Source organism: Dipodomys merriami, unplaced genomic scaffold (genome assembly GCF_024711535.1).
Source record: "Dipodomys merriami isolate MVZ:Mamm:240054 unplaced genomic scaffold, mDipMer1.0.p SCAF_6, whole genome shotgun sequence".
Taxonomy (NCBI): Eukaryota; Metazoa; Chordata; class Mammalia; order Rodentia; family Heteromyidae; genus Dipodomys; species Dipodomys merriami.
The window spans coordinates 25,719,469-25,741,393 of NW_027206179.1; the positions used below are offsets into that span (position 1 = coordinate 25,719,469).

The 21,925-nt window shown below is 35.1% G+C and overlaps 1 protein-coding gene across 2 annotated transcripts in view; it reads right to left on the bottom strand.

The window, feature by feature from the left end:
• The window catches only part of Gpc5 (glypican 5), a 1,051,553-nt gene that overhangs the window by 260,481 nt on the left and 769,147 nt on the right, over window positions 1–21,925 (bottom strand). The window lies entirely within an intron of this gene.

The following is a 21,925-nucleotide window of genomic DNA, read 5'->3' on the forward strand; positions in this document are numbered from 1 at the left end:
AGTAATAGCTAAGAGAAAAATTTTAAAGAACAGAGGTGTAAAGATTAAAAATAAAAATCAACTCTAAAAACAGTAGATTTACAGGTAACAAAGACATATTATAAACATAAAGTCTCGTTAAAAATTTTTTAGAAAGTAAATAAAATGTATAAGACCAATAAAAAGTTACTGCGTTTTCAGATGAACAACCTTCATGCTTCTCTTTGAAATCTCTGGTAGAAGATACCCATCAAGCACTTACCAAAGGTTTTAATTAAAGTCATATGCTGAATTCAAATGATGGAACATTTCTTTTATGGCTAGAGAGATTGAACATTTCTTCATGTGTCTATTGGCCATCCTTCTTTCCTCTTCAGAGAAGTTTCTCTTTAGGTCTTGAGGATTTGTTGTTGGAGCATTTAATTTTTTGAGTTCCAGGTATATTTTAGTAATGAGACCCTTGTCCGTTGTATGGATAGTGAAGATCTTTTCCAATCCAGATACCCCTCTGTAGATGAATGGATCAAGAAAATATGGTATATATACACAATTGAATTCTATGCCTCCATCAGAAAGAATGACATTGCCCCATTTGTTAGGAAATGGAAAGACTTGGGGAAAAAAAACATACTAAGTGAGGTAAGCCAGGCCCAAAGAAATATAGGTCCCATGGTTTCCCTTATTTGCAACAACTAATATATGTCTGAGACAAGCAGAAAAGGTCAGACAAGATGATGTTAGGCAACATGAACCCCAAGATAAGGACACAAGTGTTTTTTTTTTTCTTGCTATTGTTTCTAACATATTTATAAGGTGTTTGGGTTTTTTTGTTTTGTATGTCCCTCCCCAATGGTATAACCCCTGTTTTCACTGTATTTGATGTTGGTATAATATGGGGAGGGGAAGGAAAAAAAACAAATTGTTTAAATAGGGATATAGGTGGACCCATTGCAACAATGAGATGTACAAGATGTTATGTCAAAAAGCGAACTTTACAACTTTGATAGGTGGGGGGAGTATAGTTGTGAAGATGGGAGGGAAGGGATGGTAGAGGAAAAACAAAGGAGGAGGCTACAATGCTTGATAAGAAATGTACTCATTACCTTGCTCATGTAATTGTAACCCCCCTGTATGGTATTTTCACAATAAAAAAACATTACAAACAAACAAACAAAAACCCCAATAGAATATGTTGCTCCAGTGTTCAGAGAGACCTGCACATCGTAAGATGATCTTCTCTCCACTTCATTCCAATCCATCGTGAAAGGAATTTGGGGCCACACAGATGGCTGTCTTGGAGGACTGTCAAGACATGATGGGCTTATAGGTTCACTGATGGGGATGTATTAGTCTGTCATTCTCACTTAGATCTCACTGCCACATTAAGACAAAATACATTTTCATAGTTAATTATAAGTGGAAATTCCGCATATGCCATTGATCCTCCTGAGATCTCAATGCCAGAGTCTTGTGATTTCATTTAAATTAACCCAGGGGCAGATACATTAACACTAACACAAGCGCCTCCACTGTCCTGATCCCAGCAAAGGAGCTCATCGTACCTAAGTATAATGACAGAAGATGGAATAGCCTGAGGCCTTCATTGTCCTGTTTGTATGACAGTCAACATTGCAAGGGAATGTGTAGCAATGTCTTAAGGAGAGAGTAGGGGGTTACTCTGAATGTAGTACTTTGTTTTTACTCTTGTTCTTACTCTGTAGGTCCTTTTTTAGTGGCTAATGCATGTGTGTGTGTGCATGTGTGTTTAAATCCTCAAAATTCTGATATAGCATGTGTCATTTATCTCTGTAGGACACAGAAGGATTAGGCATTACTAATCTAAATTTCAAAGTGAGATCTCCATTTCAAGAACTCCTGTAAAAATCTAATTCAAGTACAATACTATATACATATAATAGTGACTGAAAAGCATAGAAGAAATAATCTCAACTAAGAATATGAAAATAAAAATACATTTCTCACCCTCCAAACTACTCCTTTCAATGTTAGCTTCTTATTGTAAAATCATTGGCATATTATCAGGGGTTTTGTTCATACTGGATTTGTAGATGAAATTGGACCTGCATAAGTTTGTGTAAGTATATGAGTAAACAACATGTATTTAACATACATTCTAAGCACATGAATAAACAACATACATTTAACTGATTAGAAATAAAACAAATATAAACACAAGAACTAAAGATAAAAAAACAAGAAAAGGAAACAAGTATGTGGATTTAGAATACATTTCAAAAGCAATAGCAATGAATTTTAGAAACATGCTTCTAGGAAACAGTCTCATAATGTTTCTCTTTTTGGTTTCTTTTAGTAGTTTTTTTTTTACAATTTTTATTAGCAGCAATTAGTTACTAGGTTGCAATTTGATTATGTACATTTATGCCTGAACCATGTACCTTGATCAGACTCCCCTCTGTCCATCACTGTTCCTCATCCTCTCTTCTTTTTTTTTTTTGGGTCCGGTTGTGGGGCCTGAATTCTGGGCCTGGGTGCTGTCCCTCAGCTCTTCAGCTCAAGGCTAGCGCTCTACTTGAGCCACAGCGCCATTTCCGGCTTTTATTCCTGCTTATGTGGTGCTGAGGAATTGATCCTAGGGCCTCATGCATGCAAGGCAAGCGCTCTACCACGGAGCCACCTTCTCAGCCCTCTCATCCTCTCTTCTTCCAAACCAATTTCAACAAACACTACTGCTCCATTTTCCTGATTACATGAAGTATTTGGACCATATTCACCCACTTTACCCTCTTCATTTGCCAATCTTCCTTCTATTAATACTCTATTTCAGAGAGCACCTGTTTCAGATTGATTCCTTTTTTAGAAAACTTTTTATTTTGATGGGATCTGTGTTTATAATATTTATATGTGAAATAACATGCCTCAAAAATCACTTGCATATTCTAGAATATTAAGCTTGCCACGTTTAGGATATATGTACAGTGTGAAACACACATATTTGTAAAACTTGATTATTTTTTCAAGCATAGTAATTTAGGAACCTGTTTCCTCTCAGATTTTCTGGCAGATTTGGGCAAAGTATTTTTGGATTTAATTTCTTTGTGTCTTTTCTTGCTTCCCACTGCTCATTGTGCCCATATTCAATGAGGAATGAGAAAAAAAATCGAGTTTCCCTTCCAACAGATGAAGATAAAAATGCTTTTACTTATATGCTTGCTTTTCAATACATGGAAAAATGTTGGCACCTGGGCTCTTTGAAATCAATTATTTCTTTTCCTTGAGTGCTATATCACCATATTCTAACATTCACCTCCAAAGGAAGAATTCCAATGTCATTTCCCTTTTTATTTTGTCTAATCACATCTTATCTGTTCTTTCATTCCTAAAACATTTATAGAATACATGTGTGAAGCACTACGCTACTCACTGAAAAACAATAAAGAAATGAAGAAACCAAAAAAAAAGTAAGAAAAGATGGGACATGTGGTATGAAGGAGAGAAATGTGGGGTGAGCTTATGCCTAAAATAATGTGACAGCACCTTCAGAGATGTGTTTATGGTAGATTATACCTGAGGAGAAATCCCTGTGATGCCCAAGGGTCAAAGATGATGAGAACCAGCTTAGAGAAGGACATTCCCATTAGGGCAGGCAGAGACCACAAAGGCTTGAAAACTACAGAGCGTAATATAGAGTAGGAAATCATCCAACTTTTGGGATATTGCTGCAGCAGCCAGCTTTGAGGGGGGTGAATTGAGATAGATTCTTTTTCATGGAGTGCCTCATGTTGTGCTCACCCTTGGCCCACCTTGTTTCTCTGCAGAGTACCTTTCACTTGGTATGTGACTACCATATTAGGTGTGAAGTCTGTCCCTCTTCTAGAATGTGATCTCCATGAGGACAAGAGTGTCCTCAGTACTGGCAATAAGATTTGGCCCCAGTTGTCTCCCTGATGGAAGAAGGAACAAGTAAATTAGTGACAGTTCCTGAAGATTTTATCCTGCAAAACCTCATATTTGAGCAACCTTTCCAGGGTTAGTGAAACCTAAGTTACAAACACATTTTTCCTCAACTACAATCAATTAAAATTATGTTTTTTTCATTTATAAGACACTAACCTATTGATTTTAAATGAATGCTTTTCGTTGTGGTGTATCAGTAAAAATCAGTGTACCAGTTATTTGAGAAATCATACAATTTTTAAATCTAATTAGCCACCTATAAAGTTTCCAAGAACATATGCTCAAAATTCATATTGCTAATACTTTTTCTATTTACCGTATATCATTTAGTCAAGTTATTTAGCTCTATGTATGTATCTCCATATATATAAACACATATTATATAGCATGCCATTATTGTGAAATCTGGATTATAGAAAGTCTATCCAACTCTTTGAATAGCAACTGATTTATAAAATGTTTTCCCTTTAATGCATTATAATTCGTGCATCTCTCCATGATCCTTAAAATTACAATCAAAACTAAACAATGTCTAAGACATTAAAATTTTTGTTTCTCATCTAGTATAATGCTTAAATATATGATTATATCTGAACATTTATGCAAATATATATGATCAACAGTGCTTATTTATTTTGCTGAATATATCAGAAAAATTTTATGGACTGTTTTGGTAACAGTCTATAAAATGGTTTTATAGATTTTAAATATACAACCTTTTCAGTTAAAATACTAAAGTAATTAGGTTAACCATTAAATATATGAGGTTTTCTTTCTGCTGCTTTTTGTTAGTTTTTCTTGTATATTGTATTTTTTTCTATGAAAATACCAATCTATTTCAAATAAAGGTACCCCAACATTTTTTCTCAAAATGGTGTGTCAAGTAATAACATTTTCAATTCTCAATGGCATAACTTGTAAATAACTTTGCTTTGTTTTTAGAAATTCTGCTAACATCATATCAGGGTTGTTATAGGTAGAGTGGGTGTGAGTTTATTCAGTGTTGTCTAAACTGGTTAGGAAAACAATTGCACACTCTTATGTGAGAAGGCATTTCATCTATTCTGCCAGCTTTTGTAAATAACACATTTTCAAATACTTCATACACTATAGAATGAAATGTTTTATAGAGAATACTTTATAGATAGTTTACAAGGAAGAGACTGAAGCCATAGAATACTAAGTTCATTCATTCATGTATTTTATTTTTTTACTTATGCATTAGTCACTGAATTGTTGTAGATACTGAAGAGAAAATGGTTAAAAATATATGAACTGATGAGTGAAATTTCTTGAGAGTATTATAAAGACACAGTATATAAATATACTGTGTAAGCAATACCATGGAGAGCAAGCCAGTGTATGGTGGTTATAAATGTTCAATGGGATGGTTGAGGCAGTCACTCATCTACCATCTGAGAAGTAGAGAATGAGGATAGATATATTTAAGGATAAACACTAACATCCTGTAGTGGAAAGGGTAGAACTCCATATGGTGAATAATGAGGCAATGATATTTCAGACAGAGAAAGTTTGTGAAAAGCACAATGTTTGAAAATTCAGAGTGGTTGAACAAGTTTGCAATCCCACCTACAATGTAGTAGGGTTCCCTTTTGGCCACATCCCCTCCAGCATCTGTTGTTAATAGATTTCTTGATTATAGCCATTCTAGGTGGGGTGAGGTGGAATCTCAGCATTGTCTTGATTTGTATTTCTTTTATGGCTAGAGGGGTCGAGCATTTTTTCATGTGTCTATTGGCCATTCTTATTTCCTCTTCAGAGAAGTCTCTCTTTAGCCAATTTGTTAATTGGGCAGTTGTTTCTTTGAGAATTTGTTGTTGGGGATTTAGTTTTTTGAGTTCTAAGTATATATTAGATATGAGACCCTTGTCTGTTGTATGGCTAGTGATGATCTTCTCTCAGTGTGTGGGTTTTCTGTTGATCTTGCTAGCTATGTCCTTTTCAACCACTCTGGAAAGCAGTATGGAGGTTCCTCAAAAGATTCCACATAGAGCTCCCTTATGACCCAGCAATCCCACTTTTAGGCATTTACCCAAATGATCACAAACAAGTTCATAACAAAGCTACCAGCACAACCATGTTTATTACAGCATTATTTACCATAGCTAAGATATGGAACCAACCCAGATGCCCCTCAGTAGATGAATGGATTAAGAAAAGTATATATATATTTATATATGCACTATATATATATATGCACAATGGAATTCTTTTTTTAAATTTTATTTTATTTTATTTGTGAACATACTGTACAGAGGGGTTACAATTACATGGGCAGAATAATGCATATATTTCTTACCAAGCATTGCAGCCTCCTCCTTTGTTTACCCTTCACATCCCTTCCCAGCCTCCCCCCTCCCAATCCCAATCCCAATCCCAATCCTTCCCCTCCCCCCACCCTCCCGCACCGACGTTGTAAAGCTCGTTTTGGACATGACAACTTGTACTTCTCATTGTTGCAACAGGTCCACCTGTATCCTTAAACGACTTGCACAATGGAATTCTATGCCTCCGTCAGAAAGAATGACTTTGCCTCTTTTGTTAGGAAATGGAAAAACTTAGAAAAAAATTATATTAATGAAGTAAGCCAGGTCCAAAGAAACATAGGTGCTATGGTTTCCCTTGTTTGCAATGACTAGTACATGTCTAGAACAAGCAGAGAAGGCCAAAGGCCATGTACATATGACCACATGAGATAATGTTAAGCAAAATATACCCCAAGACAGGAACTCAAGAGGTGTTTTTTTTCTTTCTTGTTAGTGTTTTTAATGTATTTACAATGCACTATGTGATTCTTTTGTTTCTATTGTAGCTTCTTCCCCCATGGTATAACCCCTGTTTTCACTGGATTTGATGCCTGTGTTCTGCATTTGTATATACATTTTTGTAATTTGAGGAGGGGAAGAGATATTGCAGAACACTTAAATGGGGATGCAGTCTGATCCATTGTGATGACGAGATATACAGGACACTATATTGAAAAGGAATGTTACAATGTCGGGGTGTGGGGGGTGGGATGAGTTGGGGAGGCGGGTAGGGAAGTGATGGTAGGGGGAAAATAAAGTAGGAGATAACAATAGTAGCTATGTAATGTACTCATTACCGTACTCATGTAACTAAAACTCCTCTGACAACATTTTTATAATAAGAAAAAAGAAAATTCTGACTGGGTTGAGGAAGATTTCATCTCTGAGGTAGAAAAGAAGGAAAAAGTCAAGCAGCAGACAGAGACTAGTTTGAACCATCTTCAATCTTATGATCTACAAATTAGGTATCCTAAGATGCCTAGAAGATTCCCATGGTCTTTAGAATTATCTTTTCATTTCGGTTTCCAGAAATTTTCAGCAGTCCTCTAGAGGTTCTATAGTCAGTGAACCTATTTTTAAAAATTTTTTATTATTATTTTTTTATTCTGAGAATACTGTACAGAGGAGTTACAATTACATGGGCAAGATAATGAGTACATTTCTTATCAAGCATTGTTGCCTCCTCTTTGTTTCCCCTTCCCATCCCCTCCCATCCTCCCCCCATCTACCCCCACCTGATCCTCCCCGTCCCCCCACCAAAGTTGTAAAGCTCGTTTTTTGACATAATGACTTATACATCTCATTTTTGCAATGGGTCCACTGTACCCCTGGTTAAACGATTTATTTTTGCCCTTCCCCTCCACAAATTATACCAACATCAAATATAGTGAAAGCAGGGGTTAGACCGTGGGGGAGGGACATACAAAGCAACATAGAAATCATCTTACAAATATGTTAAAAACAATTGCATGAAAGAAAACAAAAACATTTGAACCTACTTTTGAATCGAAACTAAAAGTATGAACCCAAGGTAGACAATCCCCAAAGCATCACTCAGGCTTAAATGCAGAGTAAAGGGAATCCTTGGCCCTCTCTCCAGACATGACATACTTGAAGGACCACAAAACAAAACAAACGAACTCTAGAGTTTGGAACTACACTCTAGCTTTCCACAAAACCGTGATATGATCTTCAGGCTATTGGCTAAATTAATTAATATGATCCAGCCATATTATGATCATTCATGATAATTTATTGGAGAATCACCCTTCTTGAACCCATCCCTCTCTCTGATCATGTTTTAGTATCCTGGATGCCTCTTCATTAGGTATCTAACCAGAAACTTACATAGGTCACCAGAACTTATATATGTCACATTTGTATTCTCTTTCTGAGTTGTAGCCATAAGTCTAAGGAGAAAAGTATGAAGGCAATGAAAAAAAAGAAGCACCGGGAAAACCAGGGACTGATGGCTCATAGCTGTAATTCAGACTGAGTTCAGCTAGAAAAGTCCAGAGGATTCTCATCTCCATTTAAATAGTAGTGATGTGGCATTTGTGGTAGAGTGCCAACTTTTAGTAAAAAGCCAAGCAAGAGTGCAAGGACCTGAGTTCAAGTGGTAGAACTGGAATACACACACACACACACACACACACACACACACACACACACACAAAGACATGAACACACACATAGGGTAATAGAATTGGACTATTTTAAGGCTACAGCTACTAAAATTAGAGAAATTTCCACCCCATGAGTTTAAATTGGCACTAATCCTGACTACTGATATCTACTGTTGCTGCCAAGATATGACTTTCTTCCTCCAAAGCTAGAGACTTTGTTTGCTGCTCCATCCGCACATGCTTCCTAGCTAGTTATAATCTGACTCCTGTTCCAACAGTTATAATGTTCTTGTCAAATAGATTTGACAAAAATACAGTCTTCCTCAAGTTGCTTCATACCTTCCCAGGTTGCTAGCTTGACTAGATATTCTGAGTTATCCATATCATTTATGAAGGTATTTCAAATAGTCGCTGGTGAACTGATTCTATTTATCCAGCCCTAGAAATGTGTTTGCTTATTGAGCAGGCACAAAAAGAACAACAAATCTATTTTTCACAGTAATTTTCATGTTTCTTTTTGCCATGATCATTCATCAGTGCAAACTGTTTTGCTGAAAAGTATGTGCTGTTGCTAGGAACATGGGATAAATTCTATCAGGAAGACTCTTGCTATGTTCCCTATGATCAGATTGGATTTTTTTGGGCCATCTCATATCAACACCATTATTCTTCATCTTGAACGGGATATCTGCTGGCGTATTTCTGATCCATATATGCCCTGTTCCCACATCAAACCTTTCCTATGTCAAGAACATTTCAGAATCCTCTCTGTGTTGCACTGGTGGTCCACATACAATGCTGCATTATTTTGGATGGAGTGGGTACTAAGGATCTCTCGAATCCCTCTAAGCATTCTATTGAACAGATGACCTTTTAAAAATTTGTCATCTTGTTTTGTTTTTGAGACAAGATCTTGATATGTAGATCTGACCCTCCTCAAACTCATGATCTCCCTGCCTCAGTCTCCCAAGGGCTGGGATATTTTGCAGGCAGGCTCTATCATATATGGCTTCAAGAAGCAATATTTTCTTTTTTCTTTTCTTTTTTATTGTGAAAATATCGTACCAAGGGGTTACAGTTACATGAGCAAGGTAATGAGTACATTTCTTATCCAGCATTGTTGCCTCCTCCTTTGTTTTGCTATATGCATGCATATGGATGGAATGTGTTAACCTCTAAGCTACTTAAGAGCTAATAATCAATGACATGCTGTTTTTATCCCTTGCAACATTAACCTGAGGAATTATGAGTTATTTATTCTAGATAAGAAGAAATGAGAGGGGGGGAAAGGAAGGAAAGAAGGAAGGAAGGAAGGAAGGAAGGAAGGAAGGAAGGAAGGAAGGAAGGAAGGAAGGAAGGAAGGGAGGAAGGAAGGAAGGGAGGGAGGAAGGAAGGAAGGAAGGGAGGAAGGAAGGAAGGAAGGAAGGAAGGAGGAAGGAAGGAAGGAAGGGAGGGAGGGAGGGAGGGAAGGAGGAAGGGAAGGAGGGAAGGAGAGAGGAAGGGAAAAGGAAAGGAGGAAGAAAGAGTGAGAATTTAAAGTAACCTATATGATACAAAGTCCATTATCCTCATGCCATGATTGAAATTGTGAAATTGAAATTGAAATTGATGAAATAGTCAGTAACCTACACAGACTAAATGCAGACATAATGGGTCTTACTGAGGATAAAAGGTGAAATGACATCAGGTTTGCCACACGTGTTCTTTCTCCTATCTTGAATAAATGCCTTAAGTTGAGAATGACTGGAGTCTCATGACTGTGAAGAACTCATGAGAACAGCAAAAATCAAGAACTCTAACAACAACAGATGCTGGAGGGGATGTGGACAGAAAGGAACCTTACTTCATTGTTGGTGGGAATGTAAACTTGTTCAATCACTTTGGAAAGCAGGATGGAGGTTCCTCAAAAAGACTTCACATAGATCTCCCCTATGATCCAGCAATCCCACTTTTGGGCATTTACCCAAATGTTTACAAACACTAAAGCTACCAGCACAACTATGTTTATTGCAGCATTATTTACCATAGCTAAGATATGGAACCAACCCAGATGCCCCTCAGTAGATGAATGGATCAAGAAAATGTGGTATATATACACAATGGAATTCTATGCCTCCATCAGAAAGAATGACATTGCCCCATTTGTTAGGAAATGGAAAGGTTTGGAAAAAATTATATTAAGTGAAGTAAGCCAGGCCCAAAGAAGCATAGGTCCCATGGTTTCCCTTACTTGCAATATCTAGTATAGGTATGAGTCAAGCGGAAAAGGTCAGATAATGTGATGTTAGGAAAATGAACCCTTAAATATGTATTTCAATGTTTTCGTTTCTTTCATGCATGTGTTTCTAACGCATTTATAAGATTATTTCTTTGTTGCTTTGTATGTCCCTCCCCCACAGTGTAACCCCGGCTTTCACTATATTTGATGTCAGTATAACATGTGGAGGAGATGGGGACAAACAAGTCGTTTAAGGATTCAGGTGGACCTGTTGCAACAATGAGAAGTACAAAATGTCAATGTCGGTGTGTGTGGGGGGAGGGGGGTATAATTGGGTGGGGGGAGGGGGGAGGCTGGGAAGGGAGGTGAAGGGTAAACAAAGGAGGAGGCTGCAATGCTTGGTAAGAAATGTATGCATTATCCTGTCCATGTAATTGTAGCCCCTCTGTACAGTATGTTCTCAAATAAAATAAAATTAAATTAAAAAAAAAAAACTCATGAGACTTCTGTTCTGTTGGTACACATCCTCTGTACTTCCTGTCCTGAATCTTCTTTTACAAGAGTATATTTGGATCTGGCTGAAGTCTTTTAAGGTCTGTCCCATTCAATTGTTGATCTAAATTGAACATTTATGTTTCTTTATTACAAGGGAGTGACTATCTAAATACATTAGTTCTCTTTTGATTTCCTGGCTGTGTTTCCCAGCAATTTGCATTTATCTAATTTTCATGAAGGCATACAGAACAAGTTAAGGAGATACTCATTCTTTACATCTTGTTTTACCTTACAATTCGATAAGTTTGATTTTGAGATTGAGTACATGGTCATATACATTGTTCACTTGTCAGTACTTGTTGGCTTTGCTTCTGAAAATCAAAAACATCTACAAATAGTTATCAAAAGTTTTGCCTACAACCTTGTAGCACTGGAAATCAGTATATTCCATGGCCTGGTTTTAAAATACTATTGCCAACTGTTGTCTGACTGAACAACATTGTCCACTAACACTTCATTTTCTAGCTATATATCTTAAACATCAAGAAATAATTCACCATCCTACATTTTTAATGTCTGAACTTGTTTGATTCATTCCTATTCTAAACTGTTGGCTTTTATCTGAAGATAGAATATGAAATTGAATGATAATTTATAAATTTAAATGTTTCGAACATAAATTATCAGTAACACCATAAAGGAGCAGTACATTTTTTAAACGAATGTGCAGCACTACCTCCTGCAATGTGGCAAATTAGGAATTCTCACATCTACTCACTCATAGAACACATCCAGACACCAGTGGGCCACTTCAAGTATATGATAATCAATTGAAAAGTTCAATAGAAGCTACATGGATTTCCAACAGTTGAAGATTATAATAAAGTTAAAACTTAAAAAAAAAGTAGGCTTTGAAGCCAAAGCAACCTTAACATCCAAGCTAGTAGGAGAGTTCTGGAATATTTGGGATAAATAGATCCTAAATGAAACACAAGACATGGATTAGCAAAAGCAAAAATTATCCTGAAGTACAAATCCATGCATAAGGACAGGATAATTTTAAGGATTATAATTTCAGTGAAGGTATACTTAAGGGATCAAATCTGCTCTCAGAGGAAAGGACCTCTTCTCTTCATTCTCTCTGTGGCATAGAATATATTCCTCAAAGATTCATAAGCACATGTCTATTGAATGATTAACCCTAACACTGATGCCTTGATATCATTTAGAACATGATATTATTTTATGAATCAAAATATATTCTACACAAGTATTCTACAAGTCCAGGATGAAATATGAACTCATAACCTGAGACAGATCTCTTAGGAGAAAGCAGCCATTAAACAGATAGTGGATTTTGTAGTATAGCTAGTAACAGTCTGTGCAATTATATTCTCAATGTTCTAGAGGATATAAACACTATTGGAGATTTAGGAACTCAGAACAAGTTTAAGAAAATATTATTTTCATACAAATTCAATATATTTTAACATTGGATAAGAGTATCTTTTTCACATATAAAGTACATATATATATTTGAAAATAACAAATTAGAATTCAAAGAAAAGAATTGTTGACAAATAACATAGCTCTATGTGTACAATAATCTTACAATCAAGAACATCATAACTTTTAAAGAAGGAAGGCACTTGAAATTGACAATCTAAGATAATAGAAAATATGAAGACAGAACTTTAACATATGTAAAACTTTAAAAACCAACAACAAAATCAGTAAAAAAAAATAGCATTTTATTTGAGGGTTAATCATATTAACATATTTTGGTTGGATAAAAAACATAGATAAAAGTTGAATCATCCTGGAGTCTGTCTCCAAATCATCTTTCTCCATGTGTTCAAAGTTTATTTATTACTTATATATCCTGAGCTTTCTAAAAATTTTCTTCTTGAATGAGTCAATGTAGTGGGAGACACTATGAAGTCAATATACTAAAAATAACCAAAAGCAGTACACACACACACACACACACACACACACACACACACACACACACACACACACACACACACACACACACGTTAGGACCTAGAAGAACTATAATTTGATATAAAAATTTCTATAGAACATACGTACTTAATTTAAAAGTGCAATGTTCTGCAAACTCATATTCTGCACTGTTAAATATTCATACCTGATTTATAGATAAATTATAGATTATAGAAGCATTATAGATAATATATAGTATATATGTCATTATATATTATGTAATAAAATATATTATATATTCTTACATTATATAATATAAATATATATATTTATATACATAAATTATATATATACAGAGGTTTAAAGTTACATAAGCAGGTAATAAATACATTTATTTTTGAATAGTGCCACCCCTCCCTCATTTTCTCCAAGTTTTCCCCCTTGTTTACTATAGATAAGATATCGAATCAACCCAGATATACCTCAATGGATCAAACAAATGTGGTATATACACACAGTGGAATTCTATGCTTCCATCAGAAACAATGGCATTGCCTCTTGGAAAAAAATTACATTAAGTGAAGTAAGCAAGACTCAAAGAAACAGGTTGCATGTTTTCCCTGATTTGTAAGGACCTGCGTATGAATCTACATTAAACCCAATGGATAGTAAAAGACAAAAAAAATTTCACTTGGACCTGATAAATTAAACAGGACTCTAAAAATTTGCACAGTGAGAACAAAGAAGGGAATTCTTAGGAGAGGATTACTTTGAAGCAATCAACGGAATCATTTCAAATAAAACATTAGAATACACAGATTCAGACTAGAAATTGTTTGTCCCATTGGTACAGCCAGACTCTGAACTAGGTCTTTCTGAATCCAAAGTCAGTGTTTGCGTGGAAGCTTAGTGTGTCAACAACTGGTCAACAATAAGTTATAAGTAATGTCCTTCTATTTCACCGAGCCCTACAAATACCGACATCTCCATGGTGTTTTTAAGGAAGAAGGGAATATTTATTGCTTCTTATGCTTTGATTTATACAAGTGAAAATGATACTATGTCTTCTGATTTCTCCAAACATGAATATTTCTGTCAACATAGAGCCATGTAAGTAGAAAGGTTAATGTGTGTCAACCTTCGTCGCAGAAGAGTTCTCATTTTAATGTACACATACATTTCAATACATGAATTTCAAATATCTCATGTGGATGAGACTTTTTAAGATCCTAACTTCTCCAGAAACTCTATTAAAATGTTCACACTGTGAACCTGTCGAGTCTGTGTTAAGAAAGGGCACCCTTGGGGTTCTGGAAGGGGGGAATTCAGTGTGAATTCACAAGGAAACCAACAGGTTTATGGTCATTTATTTGTGTAAGAACAGTCATTTGTTTGACACACTGAAGTCAGCCTCAGGGTTAGGCAGCTTTATTCAGCAAGTATCAGACAAGAGAAATTATTTCTTGTCTTTCTGACAAGAAGTCAATGAGAATGCTGCGGTAGTCACTGGTGGATACAAATAAAAGGGTGGGAAATGGGGTAGGCATTGCTTCTTTTTAAGAAGGCAAATTTCTTTTTTTTGTCTGAGACACAAGAAGATGTGCTTCAATGCATTCATGAATATTCATTTTTATTCACCTGGGCTTCCTTATGACAAGTTTCATGCTGGCCTTGTATTTGTTTTAGGTTTGCTGAGAGACTTTCTTGCTATACCTTTGATCAAATATTTAGCAAGATGCCTCATGGTTTGATGAACTACTTTTTAAGGAAATTAATGAAGCACTATATTCAAAACACACATTACCCATACAGGCATGTGTAAGTACAAGCAACAATGCCATCCTTGGAAAGCTAGGGGTGTTTTTAGAGCCCATGAAAGATAAATTTTTGTGAAATGAATGCATGCTTGCTTCTTCTATGTGGTATTGTGGCACCTCATGAAAGATAAAATGAAGGCTTTTAGGGGAAGATCACAGCATGCAAAACACATCAAAGGAACAGGAGTGTGCCTTTTGAGGACAGACTTAAATGATGTAGACCGCAGACTGAAAAACTAAAAAAATAAAAAAAACAAACCCGTGAAGTTGAAGAGGAAATCATTCTACAATTATGAAAGCTTAAGGATAAATCTCAACAGAATTCAGTGAAAAAGAACCTCCTTTGAACCAAGAGAGGAGAAAATTGAAGGCACATAAAAAGAAATATTTCTTGACATAATATAATAATTTTATGAGGTTTCGTTTTCCAATCTGAATTGCTATAATTTGATTTGAAGTAGCCAGGAAGAGAATGAAGATTTTCGTGCACAGATACCTGAAGGTCTAGAGTAACATTCAGAAAATAACAGAGAACTCTACAATATTTCTTCATGGGTATGTAAGCCATAATGCTGAACTGGATATTCAAAACCTGAACAACGATATTAAAATTCTCTCTTTAAATGTTGAAAAACATGTGCTTTCCTTGTCATCATATTGAGCAAATAAATTTCTATAGAATAAGAAGGAAATTATTATTGATCTTAATATGTATGTAAGTATTGCAATATGTGTAAATTATGCATTTCTAAAAATATGCTAGCATTACAAGTGTATGCAATAGTTGGCAATTAATTCCAAAACATAACTCGGACTTTTCAATTTTTTGTATTAGCCTATGTTCTTCTTAATTTCAAGAATAAAAATCATATATGTTTTCTGTATTTTTATGAGTATATAATACATTTCAAAACAAATTAGAATAGCACTTCACATATCAAGGACACCTAATCGTTTTCAAGTTCATGTTTTAATTGATACAGATCTCATAATAAACAATTAGCAGAAGTATAATCCTGTAATAATCAGTAGTTGGGCAGACATCTCTTGACAAGTAAACATAATAACAATTTCCAATTTGTCATTAAGCACAAGCTTAGTTCTATATACCAAGGAACACACGCGAGACCGGTTAGGGCTTCTGCATAATAAAACCTTTTGTGTAGTGGAATCACACACAATTCCTTCCATCTACGATGTGTGTGTATGTGTATGTGTGTGCACGTTTGTGTGTGTGTGTGTGTGTGTGTGTGTGTGTGTGTGTGTGTGTGTGTGTGTGTGTGTGTGCTGGTATGGGGCTTGAACTCAAGTTTCACATTCTCACTAGGCTTTTTGGCTCACTGCTTATCTACTGGAGATAAGATTGTTTAAGAATTGTCTGCGCTGACTGGCATTGAACTAGGATTATCAGATCACAGACTCTTGGGTAAGTAGAAGGGAGCTGCCAATAACTGGTTCCTCCCATGTTTTATAATGATCTTTTCATAATATGTGTAAAGATTTATGCTTAATTTTTAATTCTACTAATAATTAGCTGGGATTTATTATATTCAGTTATGCTGGTATAATGTGAACCCCAAATAAACATTTTTTGCCAATTATTATTTTAATTCATTCTTGCTTTCTTACCTTTGATAATGTTAATTCCTTTGTATATTTCTATTGTCACTAAATATAAATAATAGTAGAACTAGTTATAGAAATTAGCAGGTGAAGTATGCTCTATAGTTTACAGGGTACTAGTTTGTCTGTTTTGAAAATTATATTTATGTAGTTGTACAAAGGAGTTTCCATTTGCAAACAATTTACAATTACAGTATATCTTGATCAATGTCACCCCTTTCCACATTCTCACCCATCCTGCCCCTGACCATCCCTTCCCTTACTCTTCTTAATTTTGTTGGATCTATATTGGATTCTTGTCTCTATTTTCCCCTTGTCTCCTCTTCATTCATCTGCCCCTTTCCCCTCTTCACCATTGAACCCCTTTTGAGTACCCATATCTTGGTGTTTATTTTGCTGAACTTTGACTTTCCCTTTCTAAAGAATTATAATATTTGAATTCTCCCTTGAATGTAATATATTTCAGTTAATACATTTGTATATACGTGCAAATAAATATCAGATGTCAGATATGAGACTCTAATCAACCCATGGGTGAAGGTTTTATTCATACAGTTGTTTCGGAACTAGGGGAACTGAAGAACTGGAAGGCATGTAAAATTACTCCATTGGTTGTTAGCACAGGCCGTTTCTGGCTGAACATATAGAGACGCTCTCTGTCTGTTTGTCTTGTGTGGATGGGATCCTTGTTTTCATGAGGTCCCACATCATGTGAATCTAGTAACAAAGATATTGTCTAACATATTAATAATTAATTGATATTTATAGGATCATTGGGTAAATGGGCATAAACATGAAATGCACAGGAAACAAGTGGATTTTTAAAATGGTGATTAAATAATTTTCCTTTGTTATTTTATTAGATAAATAACAGACTAACACATTCAAATTCACATTTTTCTTCTCCTTCATGACTGAATCCATATTTACATAAAAGAAATCAAAAACCTAATTCAATTAGGCTGATTTGTGTATAAATAAATGAGTTGAATTGAAGAAAATGGATACATTAATACTTGGATGAATGTCTGGAAACTTGCACATGGTTCAGTCTAAAACTGATACCCTGAAATCTCCTGTTTACACAGCCATTTCTAATGTTTTATTTGTTGAGGGCTACATTTCTGTCAAGCCTTTACAAAGCTATAGCTGCATGAGTGAATTTGTACACATGGGCTTGGGCAGTTTTCTAGAGGGCAGCTGCATAAGGAGAATTAATTTAGTTGATTTCAATTTCAAAGGCCCAAACATTTTCATGAATCAAATGAAATGGAATGCCTGCAGGAGACCAGCACCTATGACACAGTGTTACTGAATTCTTAGTGCCTGCACTATAAACACAAGATTTTTTTCTGTCATTATATTTCCTGTCCGGCTTTGAATGAGTCCTGCCCTACAGGACTATTAGCAAACAACAAAAATGATAGCATTTCACAAGCCCAGGGATAACCTACATAAATATGTCTTCCCCTCGGATACATAAAAAGTGCCAGCAGTTAAGCAGCTGATATATCAGCATTCATTGCAATGGAGGTCTTTTTTTTGCAGGAATATGCACTTCTATTAAACATTACTTTTCCCATCACTGCCTGGAATTTATGTAATTTAATTAACTTATGCTTCAGTGGCATTTTGAAAATGAAGTGCTTCTGAAGTGAGCATTGATAGGATCTGTTTAGAATTCCATCACACAAGAGTGGGGTATAAATCTAAGCCTTTCAATAAAATCATGCTTTGATATAAATTGGTTTGAAAATTTTTGTATTATTTAATAAGCTTGCTATCTTTAAATAACTTAGTCATAGCTGCATTGGGGAAAATAGGTGTTTATGTGACTCTCTGATGCTGAATTAAACATAATGTAAAGGTATAAGTATATACAAACACATATTTCTGTGTACATGTATGTCTTCATTTTTAACTAATACATAATATAAATATAAATAAATATACATAAAATACCCTTAGTGAACTGTTGGGTAAGTTCTCAACAAATGCACAGCAGCAGAACAAAATATGTGTTTATCCATCCTTATAAGTCCCTTACTGTTCCTGCTAGTCACTAATCCTGCTTCTCATGTCATAGACTGCTCACTTTTCTGTTGTTCATATAAGGCTCATGTTTGAATAGTGATTTGTTTCCAGTAAAGCAACAAAGTACAGACAAAAGTTGCCAGGTCAAAATAAGGATGCTGGGTGATCCTTAGTAACAATGAGATGTACAAGATAGTATGTTGAAAATGAACTTTATAACTTTGCAGTGAGGGGAGGAGAGGAGCTAAGGAGGTGGTGGGGGGAAAGGGATGGTAGGGGGAAACAAAGGAGGGGGTAACAATGCTTAATAGAAAATGGACTCATTACCTTGCTCATGTAACTGTAACCCCTCTGTACAGTATCTTTACAATAAAAAATATATGTTAAGTTGCCAGCTCTCCTCAACTTGCTTGGTCTGATATACTGTTTATATCAAGTGAGATTCTCCTAAGAATTAATTCAGACATTTTACATCAAACATAAAACTTGAAGTATGTGCAAAGCCCTTGGTTCAATCCCCAGAACTATAAAACAAAACCCCCAATAATGACAACAAAACTTAAAAAATAATCAGATATAATGGATTTTTTGTGAGTTGTTTCCCTGTTAATAATATATTCTGTTCCTAATAACTTACTATTGCATCAATTAGTTGTTAATTTTTTGTATAATGTTCACCAATATATGATGCCTTAGTTTATATTATCTTAATTTCAAAATGGGTAAAATTGGTTTACTTATACATTTTAACAAACCCAGTGGTTTGGCAGTATTTTACTGAACTTATTTCCCACCTTGGAATATTTATTGCTTATAACTAGTTAGAAGCAGATTCGAAAACCAATTCACACAGTAAGCTTGATTTCTTAACCCATACTCTAAAAAAATTAATTTTATTGTTATTGTAAATATAATGCAGAGTGGTTACCATTACGTAAATCAATAATGAATCTATCATTGTATCACTTAAATTTTATATATTTACATTCTTCACAGGGATTTTGCAAGTAATTCAATGAATTAATTTGAGACTATTGACACTAGGAACAAGGTAAGCTTTGAGTACATATATAGCACTGAAACACTGGTCTAGAAATCGGGCCTTTGGCTGTTTGGGATGAAAACGTTTGCTCTCTGAACAACAAGAGCTTTCTCCCTCTGCAATACATTGGGATCATTTTTAGGAGAAGCAGACGGTGCTTTCTATGTAACCTATTCCGTCAACACCTGCTCATGGAACGGTCTGCTATTCTATGGTGAATCACAGCAATGTAAGCTTAGAAACAAGTAAGGACTAGCAACCTGTCTCAGTGCTGGAACAGTTGCCTAGAAAGTGGAAGTCCTTGAGTTCTACACAAAAGAAGAAAGACAGGAGGAAAAGGAGAAGAAGAGAAGTAACTATTTTTGTTTCCTGATGGCAAATTCTGTTCTGAGTATGCAAATTATTATTATACAAGGATCCATTTACATTGATTCTCTTGGGATCACGTGGTAATCATCACCTGACGAAATTAGTTCCTCATCTTGGAGAATATTTCTCCCTCAAGGCCCTCTGTTACCTGTCAAGAAATGATAAACTTGAGGCAGTTGCTAAATAATAAGACCAGGGCAGTGTTACCTACTGATGGGCCTTTCTAAGATGATGAACACGTCTCTATCTATGCTGTCCAATAAATCCAGTAGCTATTAGCTATTCATATGGCTATTGAGAACATCAAGTGCATCTGATGTGAGGGATAAAATTAATTAATTAATTCTTTAATTCGAATAAACCTTTACCTAAAAAAAAAACCCTTGTGTTGACTAGAGACTGTCATTTCAACAAGTGTTCCCGGAAGCATAATTGAAATGAAACAGTCATCCTGATATTTCCATTCTTAAAATTCCCTTTTATGGAAGGAGAATAAGTTCTAGGTTTTCAAGATCAACATGTATTTTAGGATGTATTAAACTAAGTATTAAACTAAGACTGTTATCTTTCTCCTCCCCCACGCCCCCGGTTCTGTAGTTCAAGACAAGCAAACTTTCTGAGTTGGAATTTCTCACCTTTTATTTTCCTAAAAATTATAGCACAATTATAAAAGTAAGTGTTTATGTTTTTCAAAATGTAAATCGTAAGCAATATGATTATAACACACATAATTATATTTAGTTATATTTAAAATACCAACTGAAAAACACTTTGCCCGCTGATGCTAGGATAGAATATTCTTTAGCATGCTCTCCATTTGCTACTTTCACTGGACCATCCTATATTTTAATTGGTAGAACTGATTATAACGAAGGATTCTAGCTTCATAAAGGCATGAGAGAGTGTAAGAAAGCATAGAACATGATGTGGCATTGGTACTTATTTAATAAGAAAATATAAATTAAAGAATTAAAGAATGAGAATTTAAATATCAGACTTTGACTATGGCATTTATATAATAAGAGAATATGTATCTGTCAAACCTCTAAGTGTATTACTCAACCTAATTGACCCATAGCTGCTCGCTCTTGTCAATCTATGTAAAATTTAAAGTTCTCTTTTCCCTTTATCCCACTGGTATAATGTATTTCTGTCCTAATTCAAAGTAACAACATGATGTTCCAGTTAGAAATTTCTTACCTGTTTCATTAATAAACCTACTTGGGGCTTATGACTGAATTATTCTTTACTTCATTCTGCTTTATATCTCATGCTTGAAACAGGAAAAACATAAAAGTTATTATTAGGGTTTTTGTTTTCTTGGTCTTAAATGAACTTGCAATGTTGTCTTGGAAACAAAACAAATAACTTTCAGTATTAGAGAAAAAGAACTTTTCTTTGAGAGCAAAGATCCATGACTTTCTTTTCCTTTTTTATTTTCCCTAGTGCTTATTTTGGTTTCTGGCAATTAATGTTCTAAAGTATTTACCGAATAGATGTTGAGTGAAGAGTATTTAATTGGTGTGCTTGTCTGGTGTAGCCAAAATTAAATGGAATTTATTTGTAGTTGTTTGAAGTTTTGTATAGATTTGACACAAACAAACTTCCCCAACTCATTTCTCCTTTCCATCTCTCTATTCTCTGCCAACTTCGAAGGCCTAGAATATGCCTCACTCTTCTAAATCATCTTACTTTAATTCATATTGTTTGAGAAACTTGGAATCTTTCGCCATCAAAAGTCCTCCCCATTTCAAATCTTTGGAAATCTATATCCAAGGTGTATCTGAAGTATAATGGTTCAGAATCACCAGGCTTTTGACCTTCTAAACATGGAGTGTATGTTTTATCATTTTCATTATAGTCATTTATCCTTTCTTTCTTACCAGTTCAGAAAGTTCTTCAGGATGAGAGCTGTTATCTGTTCTTATTTTATTGATTCATTATTTATTCACTGTAGTGCAGCGTAAGTGTAGTGGGTAAAAATGGACCCAATTTCCATGATAACGGAGCTT